We start from the raw sequence: 22758 nt of genomic DNA on the forward strand, positions 1-22758 counted from the left end.
TGAGGACAGCCAAAGGAATAGGTCAGAGCCATCAAGTCTTTCTTGGACAGCAGTGATGGTCTTCTACCTCAAGATTTCATTACTGGTAGGCCTAAACTAATCCCATGTAGCTATGCTGTGCAAATCCCCATTCTTGTCTGAACTTGATAGTGGATCATTTGAAGTGGGGACAATGAAAAAAAGGGAAGAAAAAAAAAGTCAGATGTTCTGAGTTCTTTCACTTCACATTCTCCATCTCTGCCCCAAAGTAACAGTTATGCTGGGGGAAGGGTAAGAACAAAGAAAAAGCCCAGAGTCAGCACAAGTGTAAGCTGAGAGAGTTCAGGATCTGTGTGTCAACTCCCTTTCCCTTCCTCCTAGGCAAAACCACAAGAAAAAGGTCTAGTAGGGCAGAGATAAGATAAAGTTGGTGATATAAGAGAAGGCACAGATGGCTCTGTCCTTTGAACTGCTCCAGTGTAGGTCAGTTTGTCCTCTGTAAGCATCTGCTCTTCTGAACTTCTAGAGGAAAGGGAATCACCAGTTAAATGAATGCAGGGGTATGGCAAAAGCAGTTTGCTATAGCAGATTTGTCAAGCAGATTTTCAAAATAGTGCTTTAATAGGAGAAATTACTCAGCATCTACCAAGCCTTATGAGCATCTCAGTAGTTGTGTCAGACCACATCACTATTGACTGAAGTAGCCAACATCTCCTACACATGTACCTTCTGCTCTGAATTTCTTCAAAGCTCGGTCTTCCTAACTCTTCTGCATGACATTAGGAGCACTTTCAGATCCAAGAACAGACATATATTATGTCATTTAGACAAGTGTTCCTGTTACGCACCTTCCTTCTGGTCACACTTAACCAAGTTGTTCAGACACAGGTTGATAGCAGTCATTCTCTGTGGCTTACTCCTCTATTTTTTTCTTCTAATTAGTCATATAGATTTCCTTGAGAATGACAATTCAAGAACTTTGATCTCAGGGCAAAACTCTCTGAAGGAGACCTTGTAAAATATATAAGCATTCCTTGAACCTGCCCTGAACATGAGTAGCATCATTAAGGGATGGCTAACCTCCCTGCACTTCACCAAAAGAAAAGACCCCAAAACAATGAAGATGAAAGGCAAAGACTCGCTCATTGTTTTTGTTTTAAAAAAGAAAAAAAAAATCATTTCAAAAAGAAATCACTTACCAGTGAATTGCTCAACACCACTGAGCGGCGTGTTGTGAGAGAAGCTTGTTCTTTGGGGCAAGAACAAAACAGGCATTAAAACAAATCCTGAAAATGAGGATGCTTTCCTAACTTTTTTGGAAATTACTTTTTCTTCACAACAGTGCCTCCCAGAGAAAGGGGTCACAAACACTCCACAGAAAGTTATAGTTCCAGTTGTTAGGGTTATACTGACTAAGCAAGCACTTAAATTTCTCAAGATTTAATTATGAGGATTCTCATATTGAGCTAAAAACATCTTATTGACCTATAAAGCTACCAATGCAGCACACACCGGGAAATTCTCTGTTCTGTGGCACTAACACACAGGTACAGTCCTGACCCCAGCACTATAAGGCAACTGAATGTATTTGTGTACAATGCAGTGATCTAAGTACTGCGTTGACCCCAGTTATCTGACCCTTTTGATTTCATCACAAGCAACACATAAAATTTAGATGTAATAAAAAGTATACAGCTATAAAAATACTATATATGTAGCACAAGCTTCATATGTGTGGGTATCTACACAGAGTGCCACATCAGTTAGCATCAAACAGTAAGGTTAAATCCTTTTTGTTACAAGGATGAGTTTAAACTCATGTATGTTATGTAGAGTGTAGGTGCAGGCAGTGGGGAGCTGCAGGGGTAGCCTCTCTGGGGCTCCAATGGACCCACTGCAGTGCACAGCTGAGCCCCTCAGCCAAGATGGTGGCACCTCAGGGAAAACCTGTGTAAGAAAGGGCAAAACACTGCCTGGCAGTGAGTGGAAAAGCATGAGAAACAGCCCTGTGAGTACCCACAAGAGGATGTGCACCAGGCACCCTGGCAGGGATCCGCTGCAGCCCAATGGAGCAGATACGCACACTGCAGCCCAGGGAGGACCCCAGGCTGGAGCATGTTTATCCTGAAGGACTGCAGCCTGTGAAAAGGATCAACGCTGGAGTAGGGGAAAAAGCATGCAGAGGAAGAAGCAGCACAGAGGAGCTGTTAAGGACTGACCACAGCCCCCATTTGCCACCCCCAGGTGCTGCTTGGGGCCTGAGGGAGGCAGAGGCATCAGGAATGAAGGAGTAAAGTTGAGCCTAGGATAAAGGAGAGGGAAAGGTGTTGTTTCAATTTGTCTTTGTTTCTCACTATCCCAACTTATTTTAACTGGTGATAAATTAAATTTGTTTCCCCTATGTCAAGTCTGTTTTGCCCATGACAGTAATTGTTATGTAATCTCCCTGTCTTTATCCCAACCCATGAGCTTTTTCACCCCATCTTCTTACCCATCCTGTTGAGGAGGGGAGTGAGTGAGCAGCTGGGTGGGCATGTGGCAGCCAGCCAAGGTCAACCCATGACAACATACTAACTTATTTGAAGAAAATGGTATTCCATCTGTAGATGATCCTGACCATTCAGGAAATATTAGAGACTACATAGGAAATGTCAAAGAATTAGAAAAAGCATGAACAGACAAAACTGTTCTGACTTATGAAATTATTTTTATATAATATGAGTATATATAAATACTGAAAGTATGTGTGGACTGATACAAAGATTACCAAATTTTGGCTTCTACTTATTCGGCACACTACGGGCTTTAAGAGGACTTGGCCAAAGTTCTCTAAAAACAGTAACACAGTGAATAAATTACCAATGCTACATTTCAGTCAAGGAAATTGTGATAAATTGTGTTTAAAAAGAGATTACAGAAAAGGACACAGTCTCTTTTCTACTTCAAATAAGAAACATACACAATAAGCAGTACCTGCTATACAGGATACAATTCAATAATCCTCCTCAGTCTCTAAAATTGAAGATCACTTATAGTCAGGCATGTTTAGCAGAATATTTAAAGAACTTCAGTAATAAAACAACACAAATAATAGTTCCCAGGTGAATATAGAGAACATACTTGAGTCTAAAGCAGTTGACATATTGCAAGGAGTTAGTTACTGAAGCTTCATTTCTTTTGTGAAACAGACTTTTTTATTTAGTTAGAGCTTTACTTGTGCTAAGATCTGGAACTGTTTTCCATAAGCAGGATCATTGGTTCTCAGCTTTACAAAAAATGAAATACTTCTTTTAAAACAAACCCAATTAAAGCATTAACTTATGTAGTTTGATAAAGGAAAAGACACCTTTGGAAAAAAAATATTCCAAAGACCTGCTTGATGGTATACTACTATCCTTAGGTAACACTTAACACAAACATGCTTCCAGCAGACAGTGAAAAGACAAAACAGCACTTCAAATAGCAGCTTTATTGGGAACAAATGCAAATGTTGGATGAACAGATAGTGAAACTTCCTGTAATATTTTTCACATAGTGATAAGGACAGACCCTTGGGCATTTGTAAAATTAAGGTATTTCCTTACACTAGAAAGGTTGTTTATCAGACAACAGTACATATGGAGGATAAAGGATTCTCTTACATTGTCAAGAATGCAAAAGTTGCATAAAGCTTAAACAAGAAATTATATATGTTAAAGCTCAATTGTTGGAGGTAACGTCTCCTACTTAAAATATGCTTAAAAACACACTAATGAACTGAAGTAAAAAGGGCTTAATGGCATAGGACAGGGATATCCTAAAGAAAGGTTTTTCTGTTTCCTTTTTCCATCAGGATACCGATTCCCCTCCAAAATGCCTACAAGCAATTTTCACAAAAGAGCAAAAACATTTCCGATGTGTCCACAAGGCTAGACAATTGATATATCCAATAGGATAAGAGAAAGAAAAAATGTTTTGCAAGATGAAATGGTAAATAGTACATACATATTTAAAACTTTTTAAAAGCGTATTCTAACTTATAAATCCTATTTTTATATTAAACAGAATTATCAATTGACTGTCAGTGCAGTTGAATGGCACAAAAAATTGTGTAAGGTCATGTGACAAGTTTCCTTTCCAGATGACAAGTGTGCTTTCTATCAGTTCCACATGAATCAGTCTCCTACATCTCAACAACAATCAGAAAAGTTTCAATCCTTGGTTGGGGTAAAAGATTCTTCAAATGTTAAGATATGAGGACAGGAATAATCCTGCTGAATATATTACCAGTGTTAATAACGAGTTCAGAGGCAACAAAGAAATGATAAAAACAGACACAAAAAAAGGAAGGCTTTCCACATATTTCACTAGAGTTGAGGTGCAAGTATTTATGCAACACAGACTCCTTCAAAGCATGCATACAGTGAGGTTAAGGTTTTCCTCACTACAGGAAGAGATAGGTAGAAGCAAGAGTTTATTAGAAGAATAGACAGATTTCAGCTTTAGTCATAACAAGCTGGATGTTGCAAATGCTATTCCACAGCAGCACTTTCTAACTGCTGAGCAGTCGAGGGAGCAATGGGATCACTCAAACACAGTGCCACTAAGTTCCAGGCTACAAACACTCTGCATTTCTGCCAAGGGTTGGGAATTACATCAAGCCTATGCAAGAAAGAACCAGGACACACACACAAACAAACCAACTCCAAGAAAAAAAACTGGATACAGAAGACAGGACATTTTTTTAAAAGACACATATATCAAGCAGTTAGAAAAGAGGTGCTCACTCTCTCAGTATATAAATATTTACAGCCCATAAGATGGCTTCTCTGATGAATGCAGGTTACAGGGGGAGGACACCATATGCACAGGCATTTTTCATGCTTGATCTGGAAAGCAGGCTACTTTGTTACGGTCCTTCTGTAAATAACCAAGTAAGTCTGTATAGTTAATAATACTGAAAAGAGTCATTTCCCTGTACTGAAATGCTTTAATACCTCTTTCCAGGATAAAAATTCCTTTCTTTAAAGAGGATAAGAACATTAACGTTATTGTTAGTGCTAATGGTTTATTTACTCTAAGTCACAAATCTGCAGCATGGGGAGGTTTATTTACTGTAGCTTACGAATTTCTCCCCTGTGGGTACTTCGAAAGTCATCTGTTTTTCAGTACCTAGTAATCAGGAAAATTTGTTACAAGTCACATTATGGATGTGGGGCTGTCTTTGACTAGGAAAAAAAAAATCAAACTGCAAAATTGTAATACAATGCTCTGATTTCCCAGTATAATAGATCTAAAAAACCTTTCAAGTTTGATGCAAGAAGAAAGTGAAGACGGCTATAAAAACAAGCCCACTGAACTCCTTAAAAACCCTCAGATTTGCAAGTTTTTAACATGCTAACTGTTAATCAGTGCCCAACTACACACATAAGTTCTGCTGGTATGTAACAATATGATCCTTATTCACTGAAGTTTTGTGGTGGCAACAGGTTGATTACTATGAAGAGACACCCTGAACTCTGCGTCCTCAAGAGACTTGTTTCCTCAGCAAAGGCAGGGATAGAAAAAAAGTAAGTGAAGAGATGAAACATTTATATGGGGAGTAGTAAAGAAAGGTCATAGAGAAGAGGGCCAACAAAGAATGAAGCAAGTCAAGCCTGATAAAAGCACAGGAAGGGCATGATGCTACAGCAGACTTCACAATTCATCCACCTCGTAGTTCAAACACAACCCATCCCTTTCCTCCATCAAACTCCCACAGCTCTTAAGCACTCAGGTAAAACCTCAAAAAGATTAAGCTTTCCAAGTTTCACACTTCTGAGAAGAGATCAAATACGCTCAGAAGATGATGTTACACCCATCACCCAGTGATGACACAAAACGATGATCTGAAGACAGAACTTTGTTTTAGGATCTAACTTGCCTAGAGATTAGTAGATTTCTTTTTTAAAGTAGTCAATAGGATTGTAAGACCCCTTCTTTTTCATCTTCCCTCACAATACAAGCCCTGAACAAGGTTCTTGTAGGACACAAATGCTGAAGAAGTGAAAGACTCCAGCCATCTTGTTAAATGCGTGAACTTTAAATTCCTACAAAAGTCATTAGCACTACATCTCACCCAGACAGTTATCTCTAGGTATATTTGTTGCCATGAGCTTACTTTGGTTCACTGAAAGTTAGTGTATGTGAAGACAAAGCCACGATTTGCAGGGAATCAAAGATGCCACCTCTAGTATCAATTTAAACAGTTACCAAGTGTGCATCTTCAGTGTATTATTCTCTCTTGTGGTCTCAAGACTGATAGGGTAGAAGACATACACTGACAGCAACCAATATACTGATATGTCTCCCAAACCAGAAAAAAATACGTCTAGTCTTAAGCTTAAGTTCAAGATAGCTCCTTCCTTTCTATGCTGATTTCAAGTTCAGGATAAAGCATATAGCCAAAGTTCAGAAAGATTCTGAAATAAACAGCTGACATAAAATATATATGTACATGTACATAATAAGATTGAAAAAACATTTAACTACGTCAAACAGAAGGGATGTTATACATACGCTACCATAATGGAGGTATTTTAGTGAATTTAGTTCTCCTGATACAAAGGACGTTTCTTACTTGCAGCAGTTTTAATCTTACTCAAATTTTAAAGAGTGAATTTAAGAAATTCTTCTGCCTTTTTGTAAGGTAGTTTTTTGTACTCTGGTTGACCAGTTTTGATCTCATCTTAAAACGGGACTTTACACACAGGATTCTCATTTTTTCTAGCTGTTTAGGTGACTATAATCTACTAATCTAATTTGACTAAGTAGTTCTCGTAAATCACTCTTTCCCATCCAGAGAGCACAGTATCCATGACAGGCATATGTCATACCTAATTCAGTTATCATTTCTCACAAACTGAAAACAATACCCTAGCAAGATTTCCTCTAAAAAAACATACTGAGTAAGTAACATTAGTTTTTCAAGATTCTCCACTTTTTGGTCATTCAAACAGGCATTTAATATAGCAATAAAATACTATTGCTAGGCACCAAAAATTGCTTGGAGAAAGAGGAACCTCTTTTTAGTGGAAGAACAGGAACCCACCTCACTTCATTAACAGGATCACATCTGTAGGTCATGAATCAGGTTTATATATGTATAAATATATTTATACATGGTGAAAGAAATAGCAGAGGAGAGATCTGTAGTTTAAGATTACAAATGGCATTTATTTTCCAGTACAAATGTTAACATATCTTCATGCAAGAATGACAGATATAAAAAAGTTTGTACAATTTATAGCACAGGAGGAATACAAGTTTGCACAATTTATAGTTCACACTTGCAGTAGTGGATTAAAACCTGACTGCTAAAATGATTACAGTCCCCATTCATTCAACCTACTCTAGAAGCTACCGCAACTTTTAAGGTGCTTTCACTCTTGAACCAGGATCAGGATTACTTTATTTCTCAGTCTGGCTTGCTAAAAACAGGGGCAAGTTTACCTTGAAACTGAGTCTTATGACTCCAACGGAAGATAGCTTGAGGGCCATTTTCTGCAGCAGAGGCATCATCAGAAGAGGCTTGGGGACAGCTGTGAAGGAAGCTTGGAAGAGCAGAGTCTAGCATAATTGGCAGTACTTTCAGCAGTAATTTTTCAACTCACACTGGCTGGCTTCAGTACAGCACAGCATACTCTAAGAGTTGGCAACTGACAGGATTTTAAAAATAAACTTTGGATTCTAAAAATACATTTCTGATTATTTACCTTCTGAGTTAAGACCTGAAAATGAAAACTGGCATTATAATGAAGCATCCACTCCTTCACCAATCATTACAGCTAGTAAGTTACCTTCTAAAATGGGAAGCAAGATTTTCTTGTAGTCACTTGTCTGTAGAAGTGTAGGCTTAAGATATTTTACATTAAAAATTAAGTTGTCAATATTTCAGCTATTCAAAAGCCCCATATACTGAAGCACTTAAAATCAAACCTTCATCAGACAAAAAAAAAAAAAAAAAGCCTTTCTCAAAAACTCAAAAGCCTAGTTTTCAACTCTCCTGGAAAATATACATGGCATTTACTGGAGCTTGAAATGAAGGGCAAAAGACAAAATGAACTTACTGGAAAGAAGAGCTGGCTACTTGCAGGGGAAAGAATCTGAACTTTTGCTTCAAAATTAACTTGTCCCCCTTTGGGGAAAGAAAAAGGCAGTAATACTCAACCCCCATTTGACATCAGAACAATGAATACGTGTCTAATCAAGAACCAATGGAGGCACTAAATATGCCAAGTATGATATACAGCATTTTTTATTCGATATGTTCAGTTCCAGAGTTCTGAACAGTCATAACAGGTCCTATGAAGCAGTGAATTGTAAGAAGTCTGGGACATGGCAAGAGTAAGATTGTTAAGTTAATTTCCTCTGAAAACCTAGCAACAATAACTAATTATCCTAAAGCCACAGTACTATTTTCTATCACTTTTAAAGCTTCCAGAGCAGCACTAGCATAAATCTCATACATAAGTCAAATCAACTTTACTTTCTCACATAAATGAGCAATAAAGTACCCACAGAGATAAAATTACATGAACATGCCTCAGTTCTCATCTGCTTAAATACTTCTGCTGACAGTTTCGGAACCCAAGTACTCAAAGTACTCCTTCAAATCTACAGCTGTTTTAGTGCAACTTTTAAGCAAGAAACCCCAGATTATGCAAGAAAAAATTCCAGTAAAAAAAGCCAGTTCATATGCTTAAAGGAGAAAAAAGCAGCAGCAAGTAATCCTCAATAAAGCCTGCAAGCAAGCATTGCCAAGAGATGCACTGACATTCTAGACTGAATAAGCCATTTACTCACATTTATTTTCTTTTTGCTTTTTATTTTTAATTCTCCAACAAACAATGTCCATGACAACTGTTTCAAGCTACAGGACTTCTACTATATGGCAACAGTTCATGTTCTTACTTTAAGACCTGCTGAAAAACTCACTATTTTGACTACCAGTTCTTAGATGCTAAATATATGATGACAATTGAGAGAATAACAGAAGTATCTGGGATATACCTTTGTCTATGGATCATTTAATCACTGCTTGTACAGCTGAGGATTGGAATGCTTGAGGAGTAGGGAAAAAGAAAAAAAATCAGTACCTCCAGTTCCTTCGAGATACTCACGAAAGAGAAAGAATTTTGAATTAGGCCCAGCAGAAAAATCAGCACCTTCCAACACTGCAATCATTACTTTAGCCTTCTGAAAAGTTCCTGTTGGTGTAATAGCCCAAAAATGAAGCCTTAACATAGGCCTCGAGAAACCTGATTGCCAGCAGCCAGTACAGTGTCAAAGTATGCAGTGTTAAAATCCTCAAGAGAACTGAAGGTATCAAGTGGAAGAATCAAGCTGAAATAAAGGCAAAGAAACTGGATAACAGTACAAACATTGAAGACTAAAAAGAAAATGTAACACCTCAGGACAATGTGTACTACTAACTTGTCAGAAAATACTAGAAAGAAACCTACTGTCTAACAACAACAGAAGAGAGAGGCAAACTTTCTTGAAACACAGACCAGTATGTCAGAGCTAAAGCTAAAAATGACAGCTGGTGGCCAACATCAGGCTACACAAAGAGTAGTAAGTTTTCTGTTTTACTCACCTGTTCCCTTATATTAAGGTACTTCAAAATTTGGGTAGTCTTCTATGGGTGTTTCTGGGAAATTAATTAGCTTTCTTAATTGTCAGTAATGCATCAGACTGCTTCTAAACTAAAACATTTGGGATATTAAACCAGAACTAAACATACCTGCCTGAACACACAAACAATATACAGGCATTAGAACAATACACATAGCTTATGCCAAACCCTTGAGAGAAGGCCATTCTTAAGAAATTATGAAGCGATACAATATGAAGTGCATGAACATCTTGACCATAGCCTATGTTTCAGGCTAATTTATTTCTCTACAATAAAAAAGCTTTCATTGCATAGACAAATCCTTAAGATTTGATCTTCTAGGGGACTGCATATGGCAATTCAGTTGAACCCTGGAAAAGGTTCTCTCTGTGACAGAAGAACTGATCTGCTTTGGAAAACAGCAATTTCAGAGTATCAAGCCCCAGCAACATACCCAAGTCATTTGTGAATTAAGCACTATGAAGAAAAAAGAAAAATAAACAAACCCCCAAAAGCTTGGGGAGGATCATAGTTGTTCCAAGTGATATCTAACAGTTGCATGAAAGATTTAATTTGTCATTGGTTTTAGTGCAAAGTTAAGTGTTGCAGACCTATAACAGAAACTCAGTTAAACCTCATCTGTTAAATCTTATCTCTAGATTGGCATGCCAACTGAACTGATACACAAAGATGCAAGAAAAAAAATGAGCCATAGCATTAAAATCCTACAGCCTGGCCAAAAATATGAGTAACCAGATACACAATGCCAGAGGTCACAGCATCCACCAACAGCACTGCTCATGCAAGCTATTGAAAAAACAGTAATAAAGTCCTACAAAGAGGCACTAAGCCAGCATCATTCCAAGAGAGAAAGAACTTAACACATTTTTTCACTTACCTTGCCAATAACCTCCCCACTGTATCCAACCCACTAAACATTAAAATCTGGAAGAGATATAATGATTCTATAGCAACCAGCTGCTGAGATATTTTTCAAACAGAATGAACTGAATACAACTGCCAAATACTTTCCCAACAAATTTAGCCTATTCCTAGTCAGAGGAGAAAATTATGTTCACTGCCATGATTCAAGATACAGTGCAAATCTGAGGTCATTACAAAACTAGGGCAGTTTAAAACAAATCAGATAACCACAAATAGGTAAAGAGACACACAAATTGTAGGTATGCAAGTTGCCATTACTCTGCAAGGACAGACACATCACTCAAGAAGCCTATCCTCTGGAGTAGCACTTCCGTGAGACTTTTTTCCACACTGGTTACTCCCATCACCACATCACCACCAGGCCAACTTTACTAATACTTCCATGTCTCCTGTAAGAGTCTATTAGGGAATCTCCTGGAGATTTAACACAGTCACATGAACATGTCAGCTCCACAGTGGTAGCTGCACACGTATGTAATTTGGGTTCTGTAAACTCGCAAAAGAAAGCAGTAATTTGGTTGTCTCTGTGTTTAGATGCAACCACTCCTGCTATGTCTCCTGCTGTGCATATCTGTAAAAAGGTTCAACCTCCCTGCTGTATGCCTACAAGCACATCAGCTAAAGCACTTTTCTCAGCAAAACAAGAATGAGAAACCATGAGAATTCAAGAGCATAGTTTCCCTTAGCTCATATTCAACACAAAGGAAACCTTTAGGTAACTTGCAAAAATAACTAAAAAAAAAAAAATCAAGCCTAATACTAGGTTTATATACATTGTCCTAAGTGCATATCCTCAGAAGATATATTTTGGAAGTCTACAAGTCAAAAGAATAGTGGAAGCCACTTAACTAAGTAACCTCTGTTTCCTTTTATTGCAGTAACGCTTTATTTCTATTTAAATCTCCACAGAATAAAGTCTTTAATCTTTAATGAGAGACAAAGCCAAGCTAATACAAGATGGAATTATTGGTAGACTATATTCATCTGGTTTCATAATATAGTACAAGGATAACAACTGAAGTCAACAGGTGGATGTTTAAATTACCTTAGTTGAGACAGGCTCCCATTTTTCCTCTTTGGCTAATTTTGTTACCCTAGTGTTTTTCCATCTCTCTTCCCCAGCTGTAAAGCATGGCTCATCGTGTCTAAGCTACTTCAGAAAAGTACCTGAGGATTGCCAGAAAAGCCAAGGGATTCCTCTTGTACATGGCCTGGTACAGGACTAGAAACTGCTGCTGTCACCTTAAAAATGATAATCAGAGCAAACTAAGTTTGGAAATCTGCATACTGGTGTATCTGCACTATTTGTAGCCTTCTGCCCTTTTCTTGCCCTTTATATTTACTGTCTTTTTAAACCTCTCTAGCTAGAAAGTATCTCAGGTGGCGAATAACTGCATGCATTGTTCTCTCTGGACAGTTCAATTAACTTTTTTTAAAATTTAATTTATTTATTTCTCCCCTCCCCCCTTTTTTCCTTTTTGAAGCTGGGAAAGAACAGTAAGCCTCCACACAAAGAGAAATAAAATTTCACAAGAATTTCAATATGCAGGCTTCCTAGGTTTCATTGTAGTACACAAAGTTTAGCTGAGTCAGTATTCTTGATCATAATGCTTACCAGTTTTTGAGGGTTTGTTTGTGTTGTTTTAAATAAGAGGACTAAATTTCTGTCACTGTTTTGAACTTCCCAAGCAGAATGCCTAATTCTGAAGATAACCTTTTAAGGGATTCAGCATGATTATATTCCCTACCTACACTCCAGAAAGCTATTTCAATGTACTTGTTGCCCTGCCCCAACTAGCCTGTACTTTGCTTTTCCTAACAAAGCCCAGGAGGTTCCATTCAGGATTGCATCAAGGTTATCCAGGAAAAGCAGGAACTTGGCATTGCCATAACAAATTCCAGAAACTCTAGGAATTAAGCAACTCCAGCAGGGAATGTTGTTTTCCTTGGAGCTACAGTGTAACATTTTCCTGCTTGAAGCACTTAGAGCAGGGGAAAAAAAAAAAATAAATGCAAAATTACTTCTGAAGCTTCATGCAATTTCTGATTACAGAAACTTTATCATCTATCAAAACCACCAAAGGAAAAATCCTCCCTCTTGCTTATACAAAAGTCCTTAAAAGTCCACAAAAAAACCCCCACAACACACAATAGGCAGAAGGTTTATTATTCAGCTATCAATGGAGCCTACCAAATATCCAGAAACAACTATCAGCTGAAAAGACTACAGTCTTTCAGTCTGCTGAAATTTCAGCTAACATGTCATCCCTGGAATAGGTTCAATTCCTCAAGCCAACAACTAAAAAGAGCCAAGACACCAAAAGGTCAAAGCTCCATTTCTCTTATCCCTGCCTCCGAGCAAGTGGTGAGACCAGGAAGAAAAAAAGAAAAACAATTCTACATATTCCTACCCTTTTTATTCCTACAGTTCTCCTCCTTTCTAGGTAAGGACTCTGAAGTCTGTATCAAGACACAGGAAGGAGCAGAGTGAAACTAGCTCAGATCCTACCAGTTTGTCACCTGCCCATGAAATTCTGAATTCTAATATTGAAACCTTGTTTTCTGCTGTAGTCTGGCAAAGCAGCAAGCAACGGCATAAACAAATGATGGTGCCTAAATACTCAAGAGATACCATATCACATGAAATTTAGTCTTTGCTGTATTCAAATTAAGAGTTAGACTCCATAGGATCAGATGACATTCACATAAAAAAGGCTTGCATTCAGCTTTTTTGTTTGTTTTGATCTTGTTTCTTTTAAAGAAAGGCTTTATCAAATATTTTCAAACTTCTCTATTTTTCTCCCACAACACCAGTAGCTCTAACCTGGGGGCATTAAAATGATCTGATGCTAAAATGGCTAGTCTCAGACACACACACAAAATACTATGCTGCTTTTGTTAATCCAATATTCCTTTATTTCTTTCTTATCCACACAGCATGTCAAACTACCATTTGGTTCTGGACAACAGGCTTCCAATGCAAATTTAGTTGTTAAATTCCATTTAACCACCCGTACAAATGCTATCACTAACTAGCCCACACCTAGTCTTCACCAGAATCTTCCCCATCACATCATCTGAAAGTAACACAAAGAGATTAAAATAAAACTTTGCCAGATTTCCTAAAATAGAGGAAGAATAGGAACAGGCACCAAAATATCCAGGTCTTACATAAGTCTTACATAGAACACATCAGGTAAATTCATGCAGGGTTTGGTTGTTTGGTTTGGTTTTGTTGGTTTTTTTTATTTAGAAGACAGCTTTACTTAGGGACGTTTCTGGGTTATTACATAAATAGTTACGGGTTTGTTTGTAAGTTCTAAAATAACAGCAGATTAAGCTCTTTGGGTTAAATTCACCCAACTAGTTAATACAATTTTTTAAAGTCATACAATAGCATTTGTCAGCAGTTCAGAATAATGTTAAGAGTACTTCACTCAAAAGGATGCATCTTTTTCCCTCCTCCCAAAAACAAACACAAAGCAAAATTGCTTTGCATACATCGTCTACAGACAGCACAAGTTTTAAACAATCCTCTCAGATTTAGATGTTGAGTTTAAATAGTAGCACCAAATGTATGTTTGTGACACATTTGAGGAATCAATCCATTGCTGCATTAGACATGTTAAAGTCAGCACTGCATCTGGAGTATTTCATACTTCTGTTTCACAAGACTGGATTCCAGTTATTGTGCACAGCTATGTGACTTATGGTTCATCCATAACTTGTGATTGTGCAAAGAGGATGACTAATTAATCAAAAAAGCATTAAACTGTTAAAGTGAAAATGCTGCACAAACCTCAACTCCATTCAGATTATTCTGATAAGAACTGTGGTAATGAAGCATGTTCTGAGCACGGATAACACCCTTAGCAGCTTCCTATCAGCAAGCCTAGTTGAGAGACCATAAAAGCATAATAGTGGGAGGAACCCACTATCAGAGTGGGAAGATCCAACAATTTTAGTTCCATGTGGACTAAAGATCTCTTCTTCAGAAGCCCAATATCACCCTCTATGTACCACTAATGCCATCTGAAGGGCTCTTGGCAAACAGGAATTTTCAGACAGGCTTATTGATACCAACTAAGCCACTGACTCCTGACCACAGCCAGTCAGAGCTTATCAGTAATGCCAACATTACATGCAGTCAAGTGCTACACTACACAAAAAGTGAAATGCATCTGCCTTCTTCTGTCATGTCATCATAGAGTTTGGCAACATTTCCTTGAAGCAATGCCATTTTTCAGCAAAGACTATCTACAAGACAAACAATTTCTATCATATTTCTTAAAATTAGCATATTACATTCAACAGTAGGTTGCTAATTGTTCTTTTATAAGCATATTATATTGCTTACTATGATTTTAAGTAAGGTAAGTACAGAATAACAGAACATGCAGAAACTTCTTCTAAGCTGGACAATGGATGTTTTCAAACTTTGTCATTAAACACCTCCAAAATCCATGTGTCCTGCCATGAATTTAGTATAGATGACCTTATCATGTGAAAACATATTTTACACTTTTATGTTTTGAACTTTACCTCTGGATTTAAGTTTTACAAACCACAATTTAAAAAAAAGAGACAACTATAAAGAATAGTTGGAAAAGGATGGGGAAAAACCTTGTTAGATGTCTGGTTTTTAAATTTAGTACTTGCCCAAATACCTACAGCAACTTAATTCCACACTACTTTATTCTAACAAAAAATTCTTCCTTCTTCTTTTTGTTGTTTATTATGGTTTTTTGCAATTTGAGCACACATTGAAGAACAGAGTTATTAAAATGGAATGCTGCTTTGTGAGAAAATTTTAGAAGTATTTCAGGTAGCTCTGCAAACTATTTCCAGTAGTTTAATTTACACAGTCTTTCCTTGTTGAGATTGGCTCTTACAAACATCAACAGAACAAAATCAACGAACACCAAAATACAAAGCTTAACTGGGAAAGAACATCTTCCAGCCTTCAGATAATACTGAAATATATAGGTCAATTAAAGAGAAGAAATACAGATACAAGAGAAAAAGAGGAAAAAAAAAGAACAGATAAGAAGAATGTGGATTGGTGAAGGCAATGAGTTAGGAAAACAAACATCGCAGTAGCACAGGCAATAGATCCACTGAAGAACCAGGTCAGAGAATTGCTATCTAAAAAAAGCCAATTACACTGGATGCCCATGCAAAAACAAGAAAAAAAAAAACAGACCTGAATATCACAGGAGTCTATCTGTCTGCCTGAGAAAAACAAAACCAAGTTTATCCAGCTGGGACTCACAGGTGATTCAAAGAAAAAATGGCAGGATTTTTATTTAAGAATTTAAACTATTGCACCATCCCCTTTGGTACATGATCAGATTACTGGCATTTTATTACAAAACAGAACTCTGAAGTTGTCAGCTTTTGTCTGTGATTCTCTGTAAGAAAGAATCTTACTTCCCCAAAATACCCTGAAGATTTATGGAAGGTATTAGAACCTTACACTGCATAATTGAGCATCTGTCTAAACCTCCTCACCACAAACACAGGAATCCATACAGAATCTGTACACAGCTGAAGGCCACGTACCAGCAGAGAACTCTTCACAGGTGCATCTATATATTGCAACAGATTCTATTCAACTGCCAGCTTTGTATGGGTACAAGCACATGTTCATACAGAATAGCTTGCAGGATGAGGGCTTAACAATGCGAAGCTAGTGTCTAAACACAGTGTAAGATAACTGGAACTAGGATCTGTTCAGCCTTTATCTTCTTTGGTTGCAAGACAGGAAGAAAAGACAACACTGAAGTTTTGACTAATCCTGACATGACCTATTAAAAAACTTACTTTAAAAAACGCTAAATATTGCACCTCACAGTTTACAGGGCCATCCACATTCTTGTGCTTGTGAATTTGAAATTATAATATAAAGCTAGAGTACATGAAAAATGTATTTTTACAGTCACTAATAAGAGGCTTTTTTTTAATAAAGAGGTGGTGACCTCAAAACACAAGATTAGCCTGATCTTATCTTCAGTTTTCAGATCAGTCATATGAACACTTAATATATAAGCACTAGGTTTCCAAAACACAACTATAGGTGCTAAATTGTAACATAATATGAGGATAGGATCATTGATAAGCATCCGAGTGTCCTTGCATAAACTCACCTTGACCTTTGAAAGTTAGATATGCAGCTGACTTCACACACCTTCTTCAGCTAAATGGGCACCCAAGACTGTTCTATTCTGTACAGACACACAGTTGAATTACCTTCCTAGTAGTCAATATTGGATTTCTCCTTTACAGTTTAACTGGTAGGGCAACTAACAAAAAGTTAACATATACTTCACAAGATAAGCATTATTTAGAAAACAAGATACCTTTTTTATTTTTCCTCCAAGATGGGTGGTTGGTCTTTCTTAAACATACAACTAGACATAATTTTAATATTTTTCTCATATACTGTTTGTAGGTACTCACACTGAGAAACTTGAAAGTACTATCAGAAATGAATAAAAGTTCTTGTTTCTCCAGTGTGATTCTGACATGCGTACCTTTGGATCTTAGCAGGCCTGCAGAATCACAGAAGGAATGCAACAATTTGATTTGCGTATCTGTTACATTTATTGACAAACCGATTACTTTGTAACATGTTGCAAAACTGTAATTGATTGCTTAAAACAATTACTGTCTCATTTAAGAGTTAGCATACAGTCTTCACCTTAAAATCTTAATAAGGTTCTACAGATGTCTCCGATCATGAAGCAAGGAAAAGCCAAGAAAGGCTGCCTGCTGGTAAGCTATTATAGTGGTGGTCTTCAAACCCTAATAAAGTTATCAGTACAGAAACTCTGGCCGTCAGATTTGAGAAACTAGGAATCTGTGTTTTATGTTACTTGCCACCCAGTATCTTCAGTAAGCACTCAAACATACAGCTTTAATTCTAATGCAGAATTGTTTATTTTAGTCCTTTAAGTATTAAAAATTCTGTTGAAGATCTCTGTGGCCAGTTAATACAATGAATATGATTTAGTTATGCATAACACACTGTTCAGTAAAAACACATACAAATCATAACACCAAACAGTCACAGAAATTGACTACTTCTTTCTTTAAAAAGTGGGGGACCAGAACAAGACAAACACTGCAGTTAATGTCAAGGATGTTGGGAAATGCAAACTACCTGCTCACAGCATGTGTGATTCTAGCTGAAAGTTTCTACTATGAAGTATATATTCCATTAAAAACTTAACTTTCCATTGTTTTATTCTCAGTTGTAAAGTCTGGGAATTACTTTTGGAAAACATCTTTAGAAAGTATGGCTAAAAGATAAGTAGAGCAGCTAACTAGTAAACTGGTCCAAAGATACTACTTCAGATTTATTATGTGTGGTTTGAGTTAGAAATTTTCTAAATGCTGTAAATAAGTCCTCATATATAGCTCATGAATTATTTCATAGGTATATTTAATTGTTGTAAATATTACTTACAATTATGTATGAAAGTAGAGAAAGCAATGTGCTACAAAGGAGTTTCATTATGAGTCCTCCAGAGAAGCCGCAACCCTCCATGAACCCTCTTTCAGAAACCATAGATTTAAACCCAGGTATCCTGTGTATTTTGGAAGTTTATTAATAACTATTATCTACAAATTGTGCATTTATGTGGAACAAGTAAAACTGTATCTTGAAATGATGCAAAGATAAACCACTGTCCAGTCATTTACAGCAGATAAGTCATCTCAGGTCTAGATCTCTACTTAGAAGATATTTAGGTAGAGAATCTTCATGGAAATTAGCATGAGCTATCCATCAAAATACAAAGGAAACCTGAATTCTTGAGACAACAGGTCTTCAGTGAAATTATTTTAATAGTATTACTCAGGCTTACTAATCTATCATATTAGTATTAGTATATTTATCTATAATACTAGAACATACCATCAAGCCCATGATTTTCAAGGATTGCCATCACACAAAAACTTACTCTCATAAATCCACGTGTATTTAGACTTCAACTGTCAAAACTGTGGTCACCACAAATATCCTGTGGGCACACACAACCACAAGAGACAGAGCAGGGGAAGGGAGATTGAGAACTACTGTGAAAGAGAAATATACAGCAGAGATTTAGGTTTCAGGCAATTAATAATATGATTATTTCAAACCTCCAGACACACATTTTACACACACAACACTTGTGAAAGGTTAACTTTACAGAGAAAAAGGAAGATGACCACTGAAATGACACTAGCATGAATTAATTCAATTACCTTAGAAACAACACATGAAAAAAGAAAAATATAGTATCCAACATATGTAAGTTTAATACATTTAATAAGAGAAAATCAAACCAAGTATGTACTACATCATTTAATTTTTCTGCGTTTTGACTGATTGCAATGAAGGGAACGTTGTAAAAAATGCACCTTTTGCATCAGAAATAAAAGAAAAAAAAACCACTTTTCTTCCTGGGTAAGACAGTGGATAGCCCTCTTCACTCCTCCCCATACAAAAATATTTAATGTCTTTTTCCTATTCCGGTCAAGAAGTTAATCCTCTGACATGCTGAAGCAGATAGACAAATTCCAGTTTCAGTTATAGAAAAGCATTTAAGATCAGTAACTAAAAACCAATCTCTCCTATACAAATGGTGCATGGTCTACCAAGAACTTGACCACCTATACCCCTTAGACACACACACAGAGCTATCTAGAGAGATTCATTCCAGATAGGTGGATTAACTTGACATCTACATGCATGTTCCAAAAATATACAATTTTTGTTTTCTTATGTGAAAGATTGGCAAATACAGTTCTGACTGCAATCTGCAATTAAAATATCAAGACATACCGACAATAACAATGCCACCCGAAAATAATCAGTGGAATCCATTATATTCTTTTTTTAATTTTAGAAAGTGTAGTCTTAAAAGAGGGTAACTACTTTTGCCACAGATCATACAGACATTTTAGCACCTCACAGTAAGGTTTTATGCGCACAAGTAATTTACCATTAAATCTCAGACTGGACCAAATTTCTAATTGTCTACCACACCACCCAATTTCATGCTATACAAGTAAAAACAAAACCAACTTACTGTGTAGGGGGCATTTCAAGTTCAGCAGCTGTATTAAATACAACAGCAACGAGCATTCAAAGTTTCTAGCAGACAACAGAAGCAGAAGCAATCTTTGGTTTATTTTTATAGTTAAAGAAAAAAGATAAAATCTGATCTCTTTGGTTCCATGCAGGTTAACTATTGAGCCACCCCCACCTGAAATGTGTATTACAAACAAATCTGTCTGCTTATGATTTATTCTACTCTTATTACTAAAGACAGCATAGTTGATAACTATCCATGATGATCTTCTCCCCATTCCTCAATTACATTTTCCTTAACTTTTTTATTTTTCTTTTTATTCTACAAACAGAAGTCTTATATTCCTATTTTCCCTGGTGTTATCCTACTAAAAACTAAAATTACAATCCATGATTACAGTATAAAGGTAGACCAGAAAAGGCTATTCGACATCATCATTTAGAATTATTTAATTCCTAGATTCACATTCTTTCCTGAATCCAAATCTATCCTAATTGCATGATTAGAGGTATTAAGAAAAGGGCATGCAGACTTTCCACCAAACAGCTAACAGCAGCAAAAGACAGAACAGGCACTGCAGGTCATTGGTTTATTTTGAGAAACCAATTCTTATGTGACTGTACCCAAGTAGTTATTCCACTGAACCAAGATATAAAGGAAAATTATCAAGAAAACACAGCTACTCTGAAAAGGATCTTATCTGGAATGGAAGACAGTGGGATATTATAGAGGGAACACTAGAACTGAAAGAATTAAGTGTGGTTTGTGAAGCAGCAAGTGCAAAGAGCAGCCTGCTCAGCTCAAATGAAGTTTGAGTCTAATACACTGGAGAAACTGTTCAGAAACAGTTCATCTGTACGAAATATGACCCCTGTAAAGCTGCCAAAAATCAGTGAGAGCATACAAGTGCTAATCACGCACGCTAAAATGGCTCAAGCTGCTTTGACTTACATGCATGCCTAAACATAAATGACATATCTTAAATTATAAGTTAACAAAAAGAACGCAACTGTTTTCTTTACCTGTACTTCTAGATGCAATCAGTACACCTCCTCATCATCCACAAGCAAGTGCACCCCCCAATCCTGTACTTGGAAATCTGAATACAGCTGACATGCAAGACTCCTCCTTCCATACCTCACCCCCTCAAGCAGGTCTTTGGAGATGTAGTGCAAGCATTTTAAAACAGAAAGAATCCAGTAATCTATTCACTGGTATGTTAAAAAGTGTACTGTATAAAAACATCACCAGGTCATATTCATTGAGGGAAGTTACTGGTGACTAGAAAAAAAGGCAAAAGAAAGAAAGGTTTCTTTATTTTACTGGTGACACTCTCCAGAGTCATCAGTACTTAAAATAAACAGTTTGGCTTTTTGATTTAGGATAAAATGCATGCATTTAGAGGTTGACTTCAAATATTTTGTTAAAATACATAGCTATTACCTTAAATATATTTTGCCATACAAGCTCTAAACAAAACGCATACTTTAGAACTGGGGGGGTGGGAAGAGGTAGAAGAAAACAGAGTGTTTCTGGCTTTAATAGTACCACACTACTACATCTGGAATACTAGTTATTTTACTAACAAGAATTATTTACTAAACAATATTCTGTAATGATCTATGGAAGTGTTTTCCCTATCACGACATTCATGCCCCACAGAAAGGTAGAGTTCCCAGAAAATACTGTTTTCTAAAAGCAAAAACCATATTTCTTTCAAAATAAAGAAGCAGCTGAATCAGAACAAAAGATGTCCACAGGAAATATTATCCACAAAGTTGTCTGCTAATCCAAGGCAAACAGAAATGAAGGGACAAAAAATCCGACCATGTACCGGTTTCCTTTTACTGACGCCCTGACAACATTCCCTCGTTCAATTGGTCGTGTGCCCTTTTCAAGCCGTAAGAGATGGCATTCCTCCTTCCCTTCGCACCAGGGCGGACCGTATGCGTCGAAGGGGCAGGGAGCAAAGAGGACGGAGGCGGCAGGAATAATCATTATTTAACTCGGTAAAGGGAAACCCGCTACCCGCAGCCGCACGACCCACCCCCTGCGTTCCACGTCCGAGATTCCCCCGGAGGACACGGGTGGCCGGGACACGGCTCCCTCCGGGAGCGATGGCTGTCTTGTGACGGTGAGGGCTGTGCTATCGCCGAGCCAGCGCGCAGCAACCGCGGCGCTCCCCCCGCCGCATTGCCCCGCTTTCCCCTACCCACAAAACCGAACCTGCGAAAACGGCGCCCGCGAAACCCACCCCGGTGAGGTACCAATAAAAATTAAAAGAATAATAGTAAAAAAAAAAAAAAAAAAAAAAAAGACCACCCCGAGGAAGGAAGGCAGCGGCGCCCGCCCCAGCGCGCAGCAGCCGGCGCGCACACAGCCCGCCGGGGCCGGACCCGCACGGGGGGCGCATCCCACGGGCGCCCGCCTCACGGCTCCGCGCCCACCCCCGGGCCGCCCACGGCTGCCGAGGGAGATGAGGAGGAGCGGGGCGCCTCGCTCCGTGCCGGGCACCCACCCGGCGCCTGTCAGAGGGCCCAGGCACGGGGACACGCCCGGCCGCCGGTACCGTGCGGAGGCGGGGGGCGGCAGAGGCAGCGCAAGGCAGAGGCGCCGCTGCCCCCCCACCCCCCCCCCACCCCGCCGCGAGTGCCCGCCGGGCGCCGTTGGCCTGGGGTGAACCGTCGCCCCTCCCAGTGAGGGTCCGTCGTCCGTCCCCCCCCTCCCCCGCCGCCCTTCCCGTCCCCTCCCGCCACCACCGGGCAGTACCTCATATCTGCGCGGGCCGGGGGGCCCTACTCACACCCATGGCGACGGCGGGGGGGATGGAGGAGCCGGAGCGGCGTCCGCCACCGCCTCCGCCAGACGCATCATCCCCTCCCGCTGCCTCCTCAGCCACCGTCTGGCGGGCGGCGGGGGGAGGAGCCCTGGCTCGCACTCGCCTTCACAGCCGCCGTACTGACGCGCGGCCGCGGCCTGCCTGCCTGCCTCCCTCCCACCCCCCTCCAGCCCCCCCGCACGCGACGGCCAGGCGCGTGCCGCCAATCAGAGGCCGGGAGCACCGCGGGGACCCGGCCTCCTCCGGCCAATCCGAGCTCCGCCGGGCCCGCTCTCTCTGGG

The 22758-nt window shown here is 38.7% G+C and overlaps 1 protein-coding gene across 6 annotated transcripts in view; it reads right to left on the bottom strand.

Annotated features, from left to right (window-relative positions):
- ITSN1 (intersectin 1) overlaps positions 1 to 22562 on the bottom strand; it is a 145314-nt gene extending 122752 nt beyond the window's left edge. For 5 of the 6 annotated variants that reach the window (XM_075033767.1, XM_075033766.1, XM_075033765.1 and 2 more), the window contains exon 1: positions 22408 to 22562. The gene's annotated coding sequence lies outside the window, so the exon portion shown is untranslated. The remainder of the gene's footprint in view (positions 1 to 22407) is intronic. The other variant, XM_075033770.1, reaches the window with a different exon arrangement.
- Positions 22563 to 22758: the final 196 nt, after the last annotated feature.

This window comes from Buteo buteo, chromosome 8, assembly GCF_964188355.1.
Source record: "Buteo buteo chromosome 8, bButBut1.hap1.1, whole genome shotgun sequence".
NCBI classification, from domain to species: domain Eukaryota; kingdom Metazoa; phylum Chordata; class Aves; order Accipitriformes; family Accipitridae; genus Buteo; species Buteo buteo.